This window comes from Patella vulgata, chromosome 5, assembly GCF_932274485.2.
Source record: "Patella vulgata chromosome 5, xgPatVulg1.2, whole genome shotgun sequence".
Classification (NCBI taxonomy): Eukaryota; Metazoa; Mollusca; class Gastropoda; family Patellidae; genus Patella; species Patella vulgata.
Genome location: NC_065883.2, coordinates 69,481,999 through 69,496,395, shown reverse-complemented (window position 1 = coordinate 69,496,395; position 14,397 = coordinate 69,481,999). Strand labels below are relative to the sequence as shown.

Below are 14,397 nucleotides of genomic sequence, written 5' to 3'. Positions count from 1 at the left end.
ATCTTGTTTCCAGTTTATATGATGTTATGTTATATAAATAAAATGAAACCTCCTAGTGTTCTGTAAAAAACACGGGATAATCTACTCGCGTGCATGATGTCATAACTACAAATCTTGTTAAATCGTCATGGACGTATCAAAAAAAAAGAAATGAGGTTTAACGTTCCTTTTTTCTCGACCAACCGGGTTAAAGACCTATCTGTACCAAGTCGATGTTTTCCATTGATTTTTCTACATATTCCGTTTAGCGGTTTACACATTTTTTTCCAACGATGTCGTTAGCGGCTGACAATGCGTCACCATTACTAGGAAAATGACGACCGGCTAGTTCCTTTTTCATTTTTGGAAATAGGTGGAAGTATGACGGAGCCAAGTCTGTCCAAAGAATTATCAGGATCTGCTTTAAAACGACGTAGATTGTCACGGGATGTCAGCACTCTGACATGTTTCTGATCCGCAGTCAAGAGAGTTGGCATCCGTCTTGCAGAATCTTTAGTCATTACCAGCTCTGTGTTGTTGTTAGTCCTTTCAGTAACATGTACTTAATGACTTACCTATAGCCAGTTGTGTCCATTTCTGGTGATTTCAATGCGTAGGTTCTCAAGATGGTCTGGTACAAAGACAATAATAACACGACAGTTGCAGTTCTTATGTCTATGTTTGATTCAATATGTTTACTTGTTGGTGACAAAAGTTTGTTTCAACCCAACTGATCTATTCTTTTTTTAAGCTTAGAAAGTTTCAGCCAGCCCTCGCACATACGCCACGCAGTGCCTTATTTGGGTCATTTTACCCGAACCTCTGCGTTTCCGCCTATCATTCATCGATTTCCAACTGCCAGGCGTTCTTCTTCGTGCATGTCAACGTGTATTATGAGGGAAATTTTGATCCGACAGCAGCGTGCCCATCTACTTTTCGTCGAAGTCCTACTGCAAATGGTTCTTTTACGATAACGTGTGCACGGGTGGACTTTGGTATATTGTACCATCCGAACAACAATCTGATTTTCCTTCCCAGACCCTATGATCTGTACGAATGATAATAACAAGTCATGCTGGGAAATCCAGAGGATAATTCTTGGACAACCCTGAATCGAACCCGTGACATCCCTCCAAAATTTTAGCATTGACAAATAATATATATAAAATAATAAAATATAAACAAATACATAATTTTCTGTTCATCTGATTATTACTGTTTAATACATTTGTCGTGTACAAGATTTCTTAGCTTAAAACTTACCTCACAATGTGCTACGGGGCAAATATAAGTAAACCCGTGTGTGACCTTACGCGCCACTTGCGTGTATATTTGGCACTTTTGGTCATACACATACCAAATTTTCACCCGGTTTCTTGTGGTTAGTCTACGAGCTACCCAACCCTACGACGCGTGCGTTGCACATACAAAACTTTTACCATCTTTCTAGCGGTTAGTCTGCGACCTACCCAATCCAAAGACGCGTGCGTGGGTTGTAAGCTGGGCTTTACCAAACGCACCAAGAAACACAAAGACTCATATTTGTAACTTACTGATAATAAGCTATCTACGTTCTCGTGCAAAAATAAGTCCAGATTGATTCTTTAATTAAGAAAAACGATAAATTTATATCAACAATTGACAATCTCCCGTTTTAGATTAAATTGTTGACCGTTTTGGTTTTCGTCTGTTTCCACCAAACACCGTTTATCTTTGCCAATATTGACCTTCTGTTTTGGACCGATATTCTTTTCAGAGATTCAACTTTCATAATATTGTAGTTTGCAAATTATTTAAATTTTCCCAAATGACGACCAGAGATTTCAACCAATCACTATTGGTTTCACAGACTGTGCACGGTTATCTCCTTGGTCACTTTAATCGTGAAAGACCGATGAAAACCCAAAACTGCCTTGTTCTTCCCGTAAAACAATTCTGGAATCTACGTGTCAAACCCCCATTTGTTTACTGTTTTATATTAGTTTACATCAGGAAACAGGGTCAAATAGGGGTGCATTCTTTTGGATTAGCCCGGTTGCTGCAGAATTGTTAAACCTTATTTTATTTCAGTTTATATCAGGTCTGTTTCGCCCCCTTCATTAGCCCTGAAAGTGAGTGAGTAAAACGCTAGCTCGTTAGCCTGGAGATCGCTGTGTTGGCTGAGAAAGTTCATCGGAATTTCCTGGCGTGGTTTCTCGTTGTCAGTGGTCTAGGGTGGGGGGTTTGACAAGGAGAGCTGTCTAGTCGTTCGGATCGGACGAAACACCAAGGTTGCGTGTATACATTGGCTTGACTTTAAAAAATCCTTTGGCAGTTAGAGTTCGATATAAGAGAAAGCCATAGTGCCGCTGCCAGGGCATAATTTTCCGCATAGCACACTGTATGGCGCATGCCCAGTCGGAGCAGAAAAGTGGGACGTAAAACCCTATATCATTTTATTTACACCAGCAAACATAGGTTAGTCCGGGTTGTTTTAAATGTTTGCTACTTTTCACCCGAGGTTATTACACAAGTTCTGTACCAGACACTTTCTGTCTTATGTCAGTTCCTAATTATATCCCTCCTATAAAAAAAAACAGCAACATCACGTAACGTGCATGGCTTCTGTCAAATATTCCTAGCCGCCTAAAGTTTTTTTTATAAAACAATATTGTGATGTGACGTACAGCACATGTTGCATATGATTTGATTCCAGCACACTGAGTCAGGTTCATTAATTATATAAACTTGGTTGAGTGAAGTTTAGATTACTCAGGGGTTATTTTCACCGACAAAATCCTAGTTAATTAAATTTGTATATTGGGAAAAGACGGTTTGAATAAAACAAAAAATGTGCTAGATTTTCATCAAGTTTTGACGAGTAGCTTTCATTTAATTCGTTAACAGTGATCATTGGATTACATTTCTGGAACGGGATCAAATCAAGTCGGTTAACAGTAGTGGAGGGAAAAGGGGTAGCTTCAGAGGAGATAAAGAGGGGCGGGGTCATTAACTTCAGATGAGGAAAGAAAAGAGATGAGTTAACATCACGGGATGGCAACGGGTTAACATCATATGATGGAAGGGAAAGGGGGGGGGGATGAAAAGATAGGAGTTAACATCAGGAGAGGGAATGGGGTTACCATCAGAGGGGGTGGGACACGTACAGGAATAAACATCATATGAGGTAAATATAATTCAGAGTGCGGTGGGGTGGGGGTAACATCAGATGATGGAAATAGAGTTTACATCAGAGCAGAGGGGCGAAATCGGTTTACACGAGAAAAGGGAAAGGTGGAGGGGAAAAAGGAATTAACTTCGAAGGAGGAAATTAAAGTGAGGGGTTAGCTAGAGAGGGGGTAAGTGGGAGAGATGAATATCAGAGGACGGATAGTAGTTCAAACCAGAGGAGAGATAACACAGGACGTTGAACCCATTTCTATAATCCGATTTGAACCAAACCGGGATATTATCTAGCGTTGGTATTTTGATTTGATTTTCTTAATTAAAATAATCACTATGAGTACATACGAGAGTTAGCTGAAAAGTTGTAAGCCTGAACAGGATAGATCAATTGGGTTGAAACAAATGAAATGAAATGAAATGGGGTTTAACGTCCTACTGTTCTGCTCCTATGCTGGGCTAATGAAGACGGGCATACGCCATACAGTGTGCTATGAGGGAAATTTTGCCCGGGCAGCGACACTATCGCCTACTCTTATATCGAATTCCAACTTCCAAGGGATCTTTTACGTGCATTCCAATGTATACACGGGACCTCGGTTTTTCGTCTCATCCGAAGGACTAGACAGCTGTCCTTGTCAGGCCCTCCGTCCTGCAGGGTTGAAACAAGCTTTTGTCACCAACAAGTACAGCCATTGAATATAGACATAAGAACTGCAACTGTATTGGTATTATTGTCTTCCTACCAGACCAGCTTGTGAACCTACCCATTAAAATTACCAGAAATGGACAAAACTTGCTATAGGACAGTCATCAAATACCTTCCAACATAGATGCATGAAGATACTGTTTCCACTTTAGGGAGGGGATGACACCCCTTCCTTTTCCACAGTAAAGAAATAGGCTTGCGGAAATTAAGCGTGGCACACGGAGCCTTTGGAATGACCATCAACAGCAACCATTCAACAAACCAGTACTACCCGAGTTCATGACAAGGTGTGGCTGATCTATTGAACGCTCGACATATTGCCAGTGTTGTGGGCATCTCTCATGAGAGTGTTGATCACATTATCGCCCACGAGTTATGAATAACAAAGGTTTCTGCAAGATGGGTGCCAAGGCTCTTGATAGCGGATCAGAAACGTGCCAGATTCCTGACGTCCCGTCACAATCTGCGCCATTTTAAAGCATATCTTGACAATTTTTTGGCCAGATTTGTAACCATTGATGAGACCTGTTTCCACAAATGAAAAAGGAACTAGTAATTTTCCTAGTAATGCTGACGTCATGTCAGCTGTGAACGATCTTTTTAGGGTGCTGAAAAACATCCAGGCCTTGCAACATGGTTGGCAAAAGTGTGTACACCTCGAACGGGACATAGAAACATAAATGGAAACCATCGACTTTGTACAGATCTGTCACAGATAGGCTTAGAACTTTTCATCCAGTTCTCGTATTTAGAACGAATTTTGAGATTTTAGCGAAAATGCAAATGACGTATATAGGGCCTTTAAACAACAAAACACGGTTCTAAAGCTCCGGTAGCTCGTTGATATAAATCAATAATTGTACTAGAACATTAGATCTAAATTAAAACACCTGGTGCCATCTGTTCCTGTCATTTATATTCACATCTCTTATCAACCTTACCTGTGGTATTTTAAAATCAACCATATCTATAATAATGAACAAATTATATTATATTAAATAAAAAAATGATATCATGCCAATTAATGACTAGGCGTATGTATAACGTGTTCAATGATTCAAAGCATAAAATTTTATATTACGCCAACCAAATCAGAGGAGGAAACAAAGCTTGAATTCTTTCTCTTACCGGGGACCCGCGGTAGCTAAGTGGGTAAGACGCTGGCTTGCTAGCCTGGGGGTGGCGTGTTCGATCCCTGTATTGGCCGAGAAAGTTCATCGAGATTTTCCGACGAGGATTCCCCCTTTGTCAGTGATGCAGAACGGAGGGCATGACATGGACAGCTGTCTAGTCGTTCGGATGGTATGAAAAAACGAGGGTTTATACATTGGCGTGCATATAAAATATCTCTTGGCAGTTGGAATTCGATATAAGGGCGAAATTTCCCTCATAGCACACTGTAGGACGTTAAACCCCATTTCATTTTTTTCATACCGGAAATGACGTAATATTCCGTCGATATTTTAAAAAAGAAAATATCCTTCATTGCACAATGTATGGAGTATGCGCGTCTTCATTAGCCCCGTCGGAGGAGGATAACAGTAGAACGTTAAACCCCATTTCATTTCATTTCTTTTTCAAATCGGAAATGACGTAATATTCCGTGGATATTTTAAAAATGAAAAGTTTTTGGGGGGTTAGAAAGGTTTACTTATATAGTCAGAACAGGCATCCGTTATTTAACGGTATAATGCAACTGTGTGCAACAACGTGTACCACATTGGCGTGCACATAAAACAAAAGAACCCTTGGCAGTTGGAATTCGATTAGCAATAGACTGAAAGATAGCACTGTTAGTGCAGAAACGTGTGACATTCAACTTCATTCCATTAATTTAAAGTTACAATTTCATATTTTCTAAGAAAGTCAAAACATAATTATTTCTATGTCTTTTGCTCAATAGGTTGTCAACTCACTATTATACGATCATAGGTTATCTTTCTCACACTTAAACATCTTCACATCGGAAATAATAACACAATTACCTCCCAATTACCCCCCTTGTTTTCCTGTTAACCACCATGGAATAGCTATCTTCAAACGTTTGAATTTGAAGTTGAAAATTATATTTTTACCAATTTCTCAAATGGCAGTAGTGAATTACCGGTATAGGATTAATATGATTATTCTTTAACAAGGTAGGACTGTTTATAGATACCATCTATTTTAGGGCTTTATTTTAATACATTTTAAAAATATAACTTAAAAATATGAAATTGTAACTTTAATTGAGACGAATTCAATTTATACCACAGAAAGCCGATGAACAAAACTGTACTCCTCTTTTTTTTACCATGGTACCCGAACTGTACTGGGGGGTTGGATGGCCGAATGGTTTACGCGTGCACGCAGTATCATATGGTCTGTCATTGAGTTAATTGGCGTGGTTTCGATTCCCCGGTTGTACGTGACAAGGAGTAGGGTTGCCTGTCAAACCTCGTGGGTTTTCTCTGGGTCCCCCGGTTTCCTCCCATTGCTAAATACCCAAACGCGCAAGCGAATTATTGAAATAAAATTGAACCATATGCTAGTCCCGAAATGACCTAGTTTTGTCGACTGGACGTTAAACTCTTTCTTTCTCTCTCTCTCTCTCTCTCTCTCTCTCTCTTGTACCTGAGCTGTACTGAGGACCCACAGCAAAAAGCCCATATGTTAGTCCCAATAGGACTAGTTTGTGTCGAGTGGTCGTTACCCCCCCCCCCTCCCTCTCTCTCTCTCTCTCTCTCTCTCTCTCTCTCTGCCATGGTACCTGAACTGTACTAAAGATTTTATTTATAGGACTGTCAATTTTAATAAATATAGCTATTCACCTCTTCGTTTAACATGTGATAATCCATTTTTAATAGTTTGATTGCTTTATACAGGCTTGCCAATCAATGGTGCTATATTATATATAATAGAACACGTGCCCTAAATAAAAGAAACCCCGCTAAGCCTTAATAACAACTAACAGTCTTCAATAATAACCCACTTATATAGTCAATAAAATATAAAAAGTGAAAAAAAGTGTAAAAATTAAATATTCTAAAGATAAAATGAAAGCAGATACATACTAATAAATACTATTAAGATAACATTTACATGGAAATCTGATAAAAAAAATAAATGTGTTTTTTAATGTGATTTTAAAAAAGATACAGTATCGCGATGTCTAATAAAACACGGGGGGTTATTCAATAACAAGGTGTTTTGTTAGGGTCCATGCTTTAGGATGAGGGACAGTAATCGATCAGACAAAGACTCTAGTTGTCTAGATAGGTGGTAAAGTTGTCTAGATGGTGGTAGAGTTGTCTACTTGAGTGATAAAATTGTCTAGCTGGGTGGTAAATTTGTCTAGATTGGTTGCAAAGTTGTCTAGATTGGTTACAAAGTTGTCTAGATTGGTGATAAAACTGTTTAGATTGGTGATAAAACTGTTTAGATGGATGGTAAAACTGTCTAGTGGAGTGGGTGGTGGTAAAGTTGTATAGTTGAGTGATAAAGTTGTCTAGATGGGTGGTAAAGTTGTAAAAGATCACATAAATCTTGTGTCCTATATCTATGGGGTTGGTATGATGATTAATATAGCCTACCGTGTGGACAGTGTCCACCGCGATATACACAAGATGGCGTCAATCACAATTATCCCAAATTCGTGAGGATTGTAGACAGAGTTATCATGTAGTCCGGACGATCAATTGTAAACGGCAACTCTGCAACAAATAAAATAATAAATCTCCAATTGAAATCAGCAAACGGGACGAATGATGATAGAGAAAAAAAAACTGCATTTAGTCATTAAGTTATATCAACGTTTAAATATTTGGATACGACTTTTGATTGTGAAGCGCTAATGACTGTATTTGTTCATCTGGGATTTAACGGCCGCCATCACACGGTGGTCGCCATCACCTTCAATACCAACCCAATCAAATGTGATAACGGACACGAAACGAACCATTGAACTCAGTTAACAAAACCGAAACGAAATATTGGAGGAAACTAAGCGATTCATTAAGCGGAGAAAATTCTATTCAACAACTTGGCTATTCATTTCCCGTGTAATCACTGCATTTACGGTATTCATCATGGGTTCTATAGTCGCACAACTTGTTGAAACCAACTTGCCGATATTCAAGCTTCCTTTTTTTACTTATCGTTAGATTTCGGTTACTTTACAGCTTAAGTTTAGGACCCTATTATACCGACAAAAATCTACTTAAAGAGATGTTTTGAGTTTCGCTTAAGTGCCATTCAACGATAAGTGAAGGGATTTTTATTTTCGAAGGTCAAAAAATAAAAGAGAGGATACATGTACACAATTTTGTTTTTGTACTTTAGCAACAAGAATTTTTAATGTTCTAGGATATAGAAAAACAAAATGTTCGTTCAGGATATCTACAGGCCAAAAGCAGCATTTATAGTTAAAACTACATAACCAAAAATGAAACATGACATGAATATGACATACAGATGTCAAATTTCTGACTAATTGTGATCCCTGAGAGAGAGAGAGAGAGAGAGAGAGAAGAGAGAGAGAGAGAGAGCTTTGCACAAAAAGGCAATGGATATGTCACAGGATCACAGGACATTTCTATCACATGGCATGATCCCTTTATCCCAGGATGTCTTCTGCATCACCTGTATAGGAGCAGAACAATAGGACGTTAAACCCCATTTCATTTCTTCTGCATCACTGAGAGTCCAAATGACGTGGTGTTATCAGATGTTCCGAACAGATTAACCAATGATTGTCTCGTTCCCAGTGACAACGTGTACTCTTAAGATCGATATGATTCGGAGTTTATAAAGGCACAATGCCAAGTCAGAATACAAAAGATGCTGGGCGATAATGCTGTTAAGAAGATTACGTGCATCGTAGAAGCTTATTATATAAAGTCCGCACAATGTGTAGGGTTATAAAAGCTTAATATAATACAATTATATAATTATAACTTTTGCCTGATAATTAATAAACAGATGGACAGGATTAATGTCGCCATTTGAGGAAACTTATTTCTTTACTTATTACTTTACTTCAAATCTTTGTGCGTCATTTGCATTTTTCCGAATATATCAAGTTTTTCAACTGCTTAAAGGAGCGAAATCACTAATATTTGGGACCTAGAAATTGACACAAATGGATCGCAACGCATATGATAATGTAATATGAATGTAAATAAACTGATTTAAATTCAATCGTTTCGGTTTTTACTCTAATTTTAAATGATCAGTTATGTTCGGCGAAGTAGGAATAGGATTGCCTAGTGCCGCGCTTCGACCTCTAGCTGGCCGGTCACCTCTGACTTGCGGTTGTGGTTTCTATCCCTGGTTTGAGCGTATGTGGCTTGATGATAGGGCGCCTTCTCAACCTCGTGGGTTTACTCCGGGTACTCCGGTTTCCTCCCACAGGAAAGACTCCTGCGCGTGCGCTAAGATAATAAAAAATGAAAAATTTTTGAACCATGTTCGAGTTGACCCTTCTTTTAGCGATTCAACTTTAGAATAGTGAAAGTGGGTACTCGATTGAACGTTCCGGAATTGAATTCTCTCAATCCCAAAAAAGTGACAATCGAGTAAAAAGGGGTATTTCGGGATACAACGCATGCGTCGACTGCATAAGTAAATATCTCAACCAATCATGCAGCCGAAATATGTTCGTTGTGTTTAATTACGTCACGATTCTACTCACACCTCCGTGGGTCGGGACTGACAGAACTGTCACATGACTGAATTCCGCGTTACTCGATTGCAGTTCTGTCAATTCGGGACGTTCTGGAATGTGAATCGAGCATACCCTAAATTGCACAGGATTAACAACGACGTTAAGAGACTTCAAACAAAATTATTAAAACTCTAAAAAAAACGAAACACCTCTCTTGTTGACATTTTTCCATTAAATTAATAATCATTTCTATGAGTTTTTTTTAGAGTAATAACAGAACATGTAATGTGCAGTTTTTTTACCAGTTGACCATTAGGAAAATTAAATTATTTTGTTTATCTATGAATACGAGGCCTTGGGGCCCATGTACACTAACGCCTCGACCTGATTGGGAATGATTACATGTACTCCGTAACTATGATGACGTCAAGTTTTTTCTTGCTCTAAAAGTGTGTTATCGGCAGAGCACAGTTTATCTGCGACATCAAAGGGGTTGGATGACCGAACGGTTCGCGCATTCGCGTTGTATCATGAGGTCTTTCATTGAGTCAACTGGTGTGGTTTCGATTCCCCGGTTGTAAGTGACAAGGAGTAAGGTCGCCTGCCCAACCTCGTGGGTTTCCTCCGGGTCCTACGGTTTCCTCCCATTGCTAAAGACACCTACGCGCAAGCGAATTATTGAAATAAAATTGAACCATTATGTTAGTCTCGAAATGACATAGTTTGTGTCGAGTGGCCGTTCAATCCCATCTCTCTCTCTCTCCCTCTCCCTCTCTCTCTCTTTGTGACATCACTACACTTTTTTGAGAGAAATTTTGCCCGAACAGCGGCACCACGTCATACTCCTTTTTCAAATTCCAAGGGTTCTTTTACGTGCACGACAGCGTGTACACAGCACCTAGGTATTTTCGTCCTATACGAACTTTCTCGACAAACACCAGGAGCGAACCCTAACCGCCCTGGTTAGCGGACTAACGTCTTACGCACAGATCCACCGCAGTTCCTTACTACATAGAGCAGAGTATTCTATCAAGTGTGTTGTTTATGTTGCAATAGTTGTATTAAATTCCATGTATTGCTGTTTATTAACTATTCACCAATTAAATGCCAACCGTCTTTAACAGCGCTATCAACGACCAGTCTTTCTGTCTTCATCACTGTCAGAGAAAAATGGCAATTGTTTTTAGCTGACATAAGCAGGTTTACAATCAATGGTATATTGGTAATTTTGAAATCAATAACTGTATGTTTATATGACGATGACAGGAGGACAAAAACTGTGGAATATCAGAACAGTATCGGGTTATATTGATTCTCGTGCTGTACTGTAGTCAAACGAAACGCACGTTGAGTTAGCAATGTACGTGGTGAGCTCCCTTGGGTTTTTTCTCCTACGTTCCGTTGGTCGAGTTTCTGTCATTGTAGCATTTCTTTGATGGAGTCGACGCTAATATGTCACGTGCTGTGGTTACGCTATCGTCATATTGAACATGGACGTGTAGTCCTAGTGCGAATAAACCACGTGCGGTGGTCCGTTTATTGAATCGGGAATATTTAATGGTACCGTGTAATCGGAGGTAATGTGGGATAGAATACGTGTATTTGTGTGAATTAGTTGAAATTCGTATAACTGTGAACATCAGATAAAGTACTAATATTTGTCTATTGGTGATTGGATTCATTTTGATCCCAAGTGTTGTCTGATCGGTACTCATGTACAGTTTGTTCTGTGTTTGACTTTAATGGCTGCATTGTCTATCTGATACTGTTCTTTGATATGATAATTATTCGCGATATTTAAGCTTTGTAAATTGTTATAGATGAGTGTAAAGCGACAAGGGAATCTCGACCTAGTCAGGGATCTGCATGCGTTAAGCATCTGAATATAAATAAAGCGACACGTTATCAATAGATCTACCTGTGTGTTACCTGCTCATGTTAATTAATATAGTTATAACCAGAACTTCAGCAATCATGGAGAATAACTATGTTATGTTTTATTTTATTCTAATCAAATGTGGATACATATAAAGGTTGATTTAGAATGGGTGAGTACAGTAGTTTTATGTTCACGGTGAATTTTTTTTCCTATTAATTACCTAATTGTGCTGGGGGGGGGGGTGGATAGCGGAATGATTAGCACGTGTGCGCTGTATCATAAGGTCAGTCGTTGAGTCAGTCAAGGAGTAGGGTCTCCTGTCCAACCTCGTGGGTTTTTTCCGGGTCCTCCGGTTTCCTCACACTGCTAAAGACCTCAACGCACAAGCGAATTGTTGAAATAAAATTGAACCATGTGTTGGTCCCGAAATGACCTGGTTTGTGTCGAGTGGACGTTAAACCCCATTTCTCTCTTTCTCTCCCTAGATGTGCTAACACCATACTGGGTATAATCACCACTTGCGTTCTCTTCTCTTCTAGGACAGTTTGTTTGCTACCTCGTTTTCAGTGCTGCCGAACGGTGATGCCTTACTATGACAGTGTCTAGTGGTTCGAAAGGTACGAAAAAAAGATATCCCGTGTACACGTTGTTGTGCACGCAAAAGAACCATTGACACATGGAATTCGATATAAGAGTAGGCCGTAGCACCACTGTCCGAGCAAAATGTCCTTAATAACACACTGTATAGTGTAGGTCTGTCTTCATTAGCCCAGTCGGTGCAGAAAAGTAGGACGTTAAACCCCATTTCATGTCATACAGGGATCTACTTGAAACTCTATTATCATGAACGATATCCCGGAAATTAAATGATGCTTTAAGCTTTCGTTACATTTTAGAAAAAAAAAAGCAAATAAGTCAAAGTGTTTAAACTCGAGGCATGGTAAGAGTCTTCCATAAACGTCATTGCATCTCGCCAACTTTCTCTGGATATAAAAAAAAATATAATGCTATGTCTGATGAATCCGACACCGAAGGCGAAGATAAACTTTATTTTTAGATACGTCTGATGTATAAAAACATTCTTGTGCTGGCATAAAAGTATATAGACTAATCTCCCATAACCCGAGGGTGGGTCGACTGAAAACCGTCTAGAGATTCCCTTTACTAATTCTCACTAATTAGTTCATATTCTCCAATTCACTAAGGCAATCCGCCATTAGATGACTTTACTAATGCTTAACCATTTCTTTACTTCGCGAGAGAAGATCAAATTTAAGGGTGATAACTCTCAAATATTAGCCTTTATTCACGGAACTAAATTATCTTTTTATTGAAGTTAGACTTATTGCGTAAATGGGCTTCAGCAATGGACGCTTTACATATATGGATATTTGAAGTTTCGGGACTTATACATGTGGTTTCTATATTTGTCTGAGAGTTCCAAACACATTGTGTCAAGAGGCTTGGTTTCGATCCTCCAAGCTTGTACGTGACTACAAGTAGGGTCGTCTGCCCCCCCCCCCCCCAAATGTTAAAGAGTCCTGGGGGTGAGCGAATTATTGAACTCAAAACATTGTGTTATTCCCGAAATAAATGAATAGTTTGTGCCCATTTGTCCCAAATCTTTTAAAGGAACCCAAAACAGCCTTTGCGGTACAGGAGCGTTTTCTCGACGGAGATTGCGCAGTGAGTAGTTTGCCTCCGGTTTCCTCCCACTTCTATAGACCCCTATCTCTAGATTCCACTGTGTTCCGAGCCAATTATTGAACTATTCTAGTCCCGAAATTACCTAGTTTTTTTAGTAGACGCAAACCCTATTTATTTCCTTGTGCCTTCCTCTTTTGAATCCACTTTGATCCCAGCCAACACTTGAAATGTGTTGAGTGGACGTTAAACCTCAATCCCTCTCTTTATTTAAAGCTACAGCCATGTGTACTCTGAATTCTAGTTTTGTCCACAGATATGTATGTTCCGATCTTTATTTACAGCTACAGATGTATGTACTCTAGCCTTGACTTGGTCCGCAAATATGTTAGTCTCAAAATGACCTAGTTCGTGGTGCACGGACGTTAAACCTAAACCGCAACTTCTCTTTATTTAAAGCTACAGATGAATACTCTTAGCTCAAGTTTTGTACGCAAATATGTAAGTTCCGAAATAACCCTAAGCCTTCTTTATATAAAGTTACAGATATGTGTACTTTTACCTCTAGTTTTGTCCTATTTTTCTGACAGACGCCTCAGAGCTCTTTAAATACGTTCCGATAGATTGTTTGGGGGCTTGGGGGCCATTTTATCTGAAAAACACAAAGTCTGTGTCCATTGTTATCGGGATTTGTATCTTAAATAATAAAGAAAAATGGCGGGAAGAAGTCATTATTTGACGCTAGACCTAGTCACCTGGGATTATTCGGTTATTTTTTGTGTGAAAGTTACGTTAATTGGATGTGATTATTAAATCTCTTTGTGGGTTTGGTTGATGAGAACGAGAAGAATGAATACTATTGATCTTTGTTGGGTCCTGGTCGCCATTTATTGACTGTAAAAATACAGCTCATATTTCTCATTGTATTCAAATTCAGACTTAATAACCAGAATTTCTCTTTTGTATAATGGATGTTAGAATACACAATTATGATTAAAACACGTGTTGGCTGTGTGAGCATCTCTGAGGAGTGTTATCTGATGTTCTAGAAAAAGTTTAAGAGAGAGCGAGAGAGAGAGAGGGATAATTCGAAAAAGGGGTATGCCGTGGTGCCGTTGTCTGGGCAATATTTCCCTGTGTGAGCATCTCTGAGGAGTGTTATCCGATGTTCTAGAAAAAGTTTAAGAGAGAGCGAGAGAGGGGGAGATAATTCGAAAAAGGGGTATGCTGTGGTGCCGTTGTCTGGGCAATATTTCCCTCAAAAAAGTGGGACGTGAAACCCTATTTCATTTCATTATGTAGTAATGGCTCGGTCATTTAACGTCTGTTCCACAATAGTGATGTCACAAAGGGGGAGAGAAAGAATGGGGTTTAACGTTC

At 39.2% G+C, this 14,397-nt stretch overlaps 1 protein-coding gene across 1 annotated transcript in view; it reads left to right on the top strand.

Annotated features, from left to right (window-relative positions):
- LOC126820604 (muscarinic acetylcholine receptor M2-like) overlaps positions 1 to 14,397 on the top strand; it is a 128,664-nt gene that overhangs the window by 100,493 nt on the left and 13,774 nt on the right. The gene's annotated exons all lie outside the window — the stretch shown is intronic.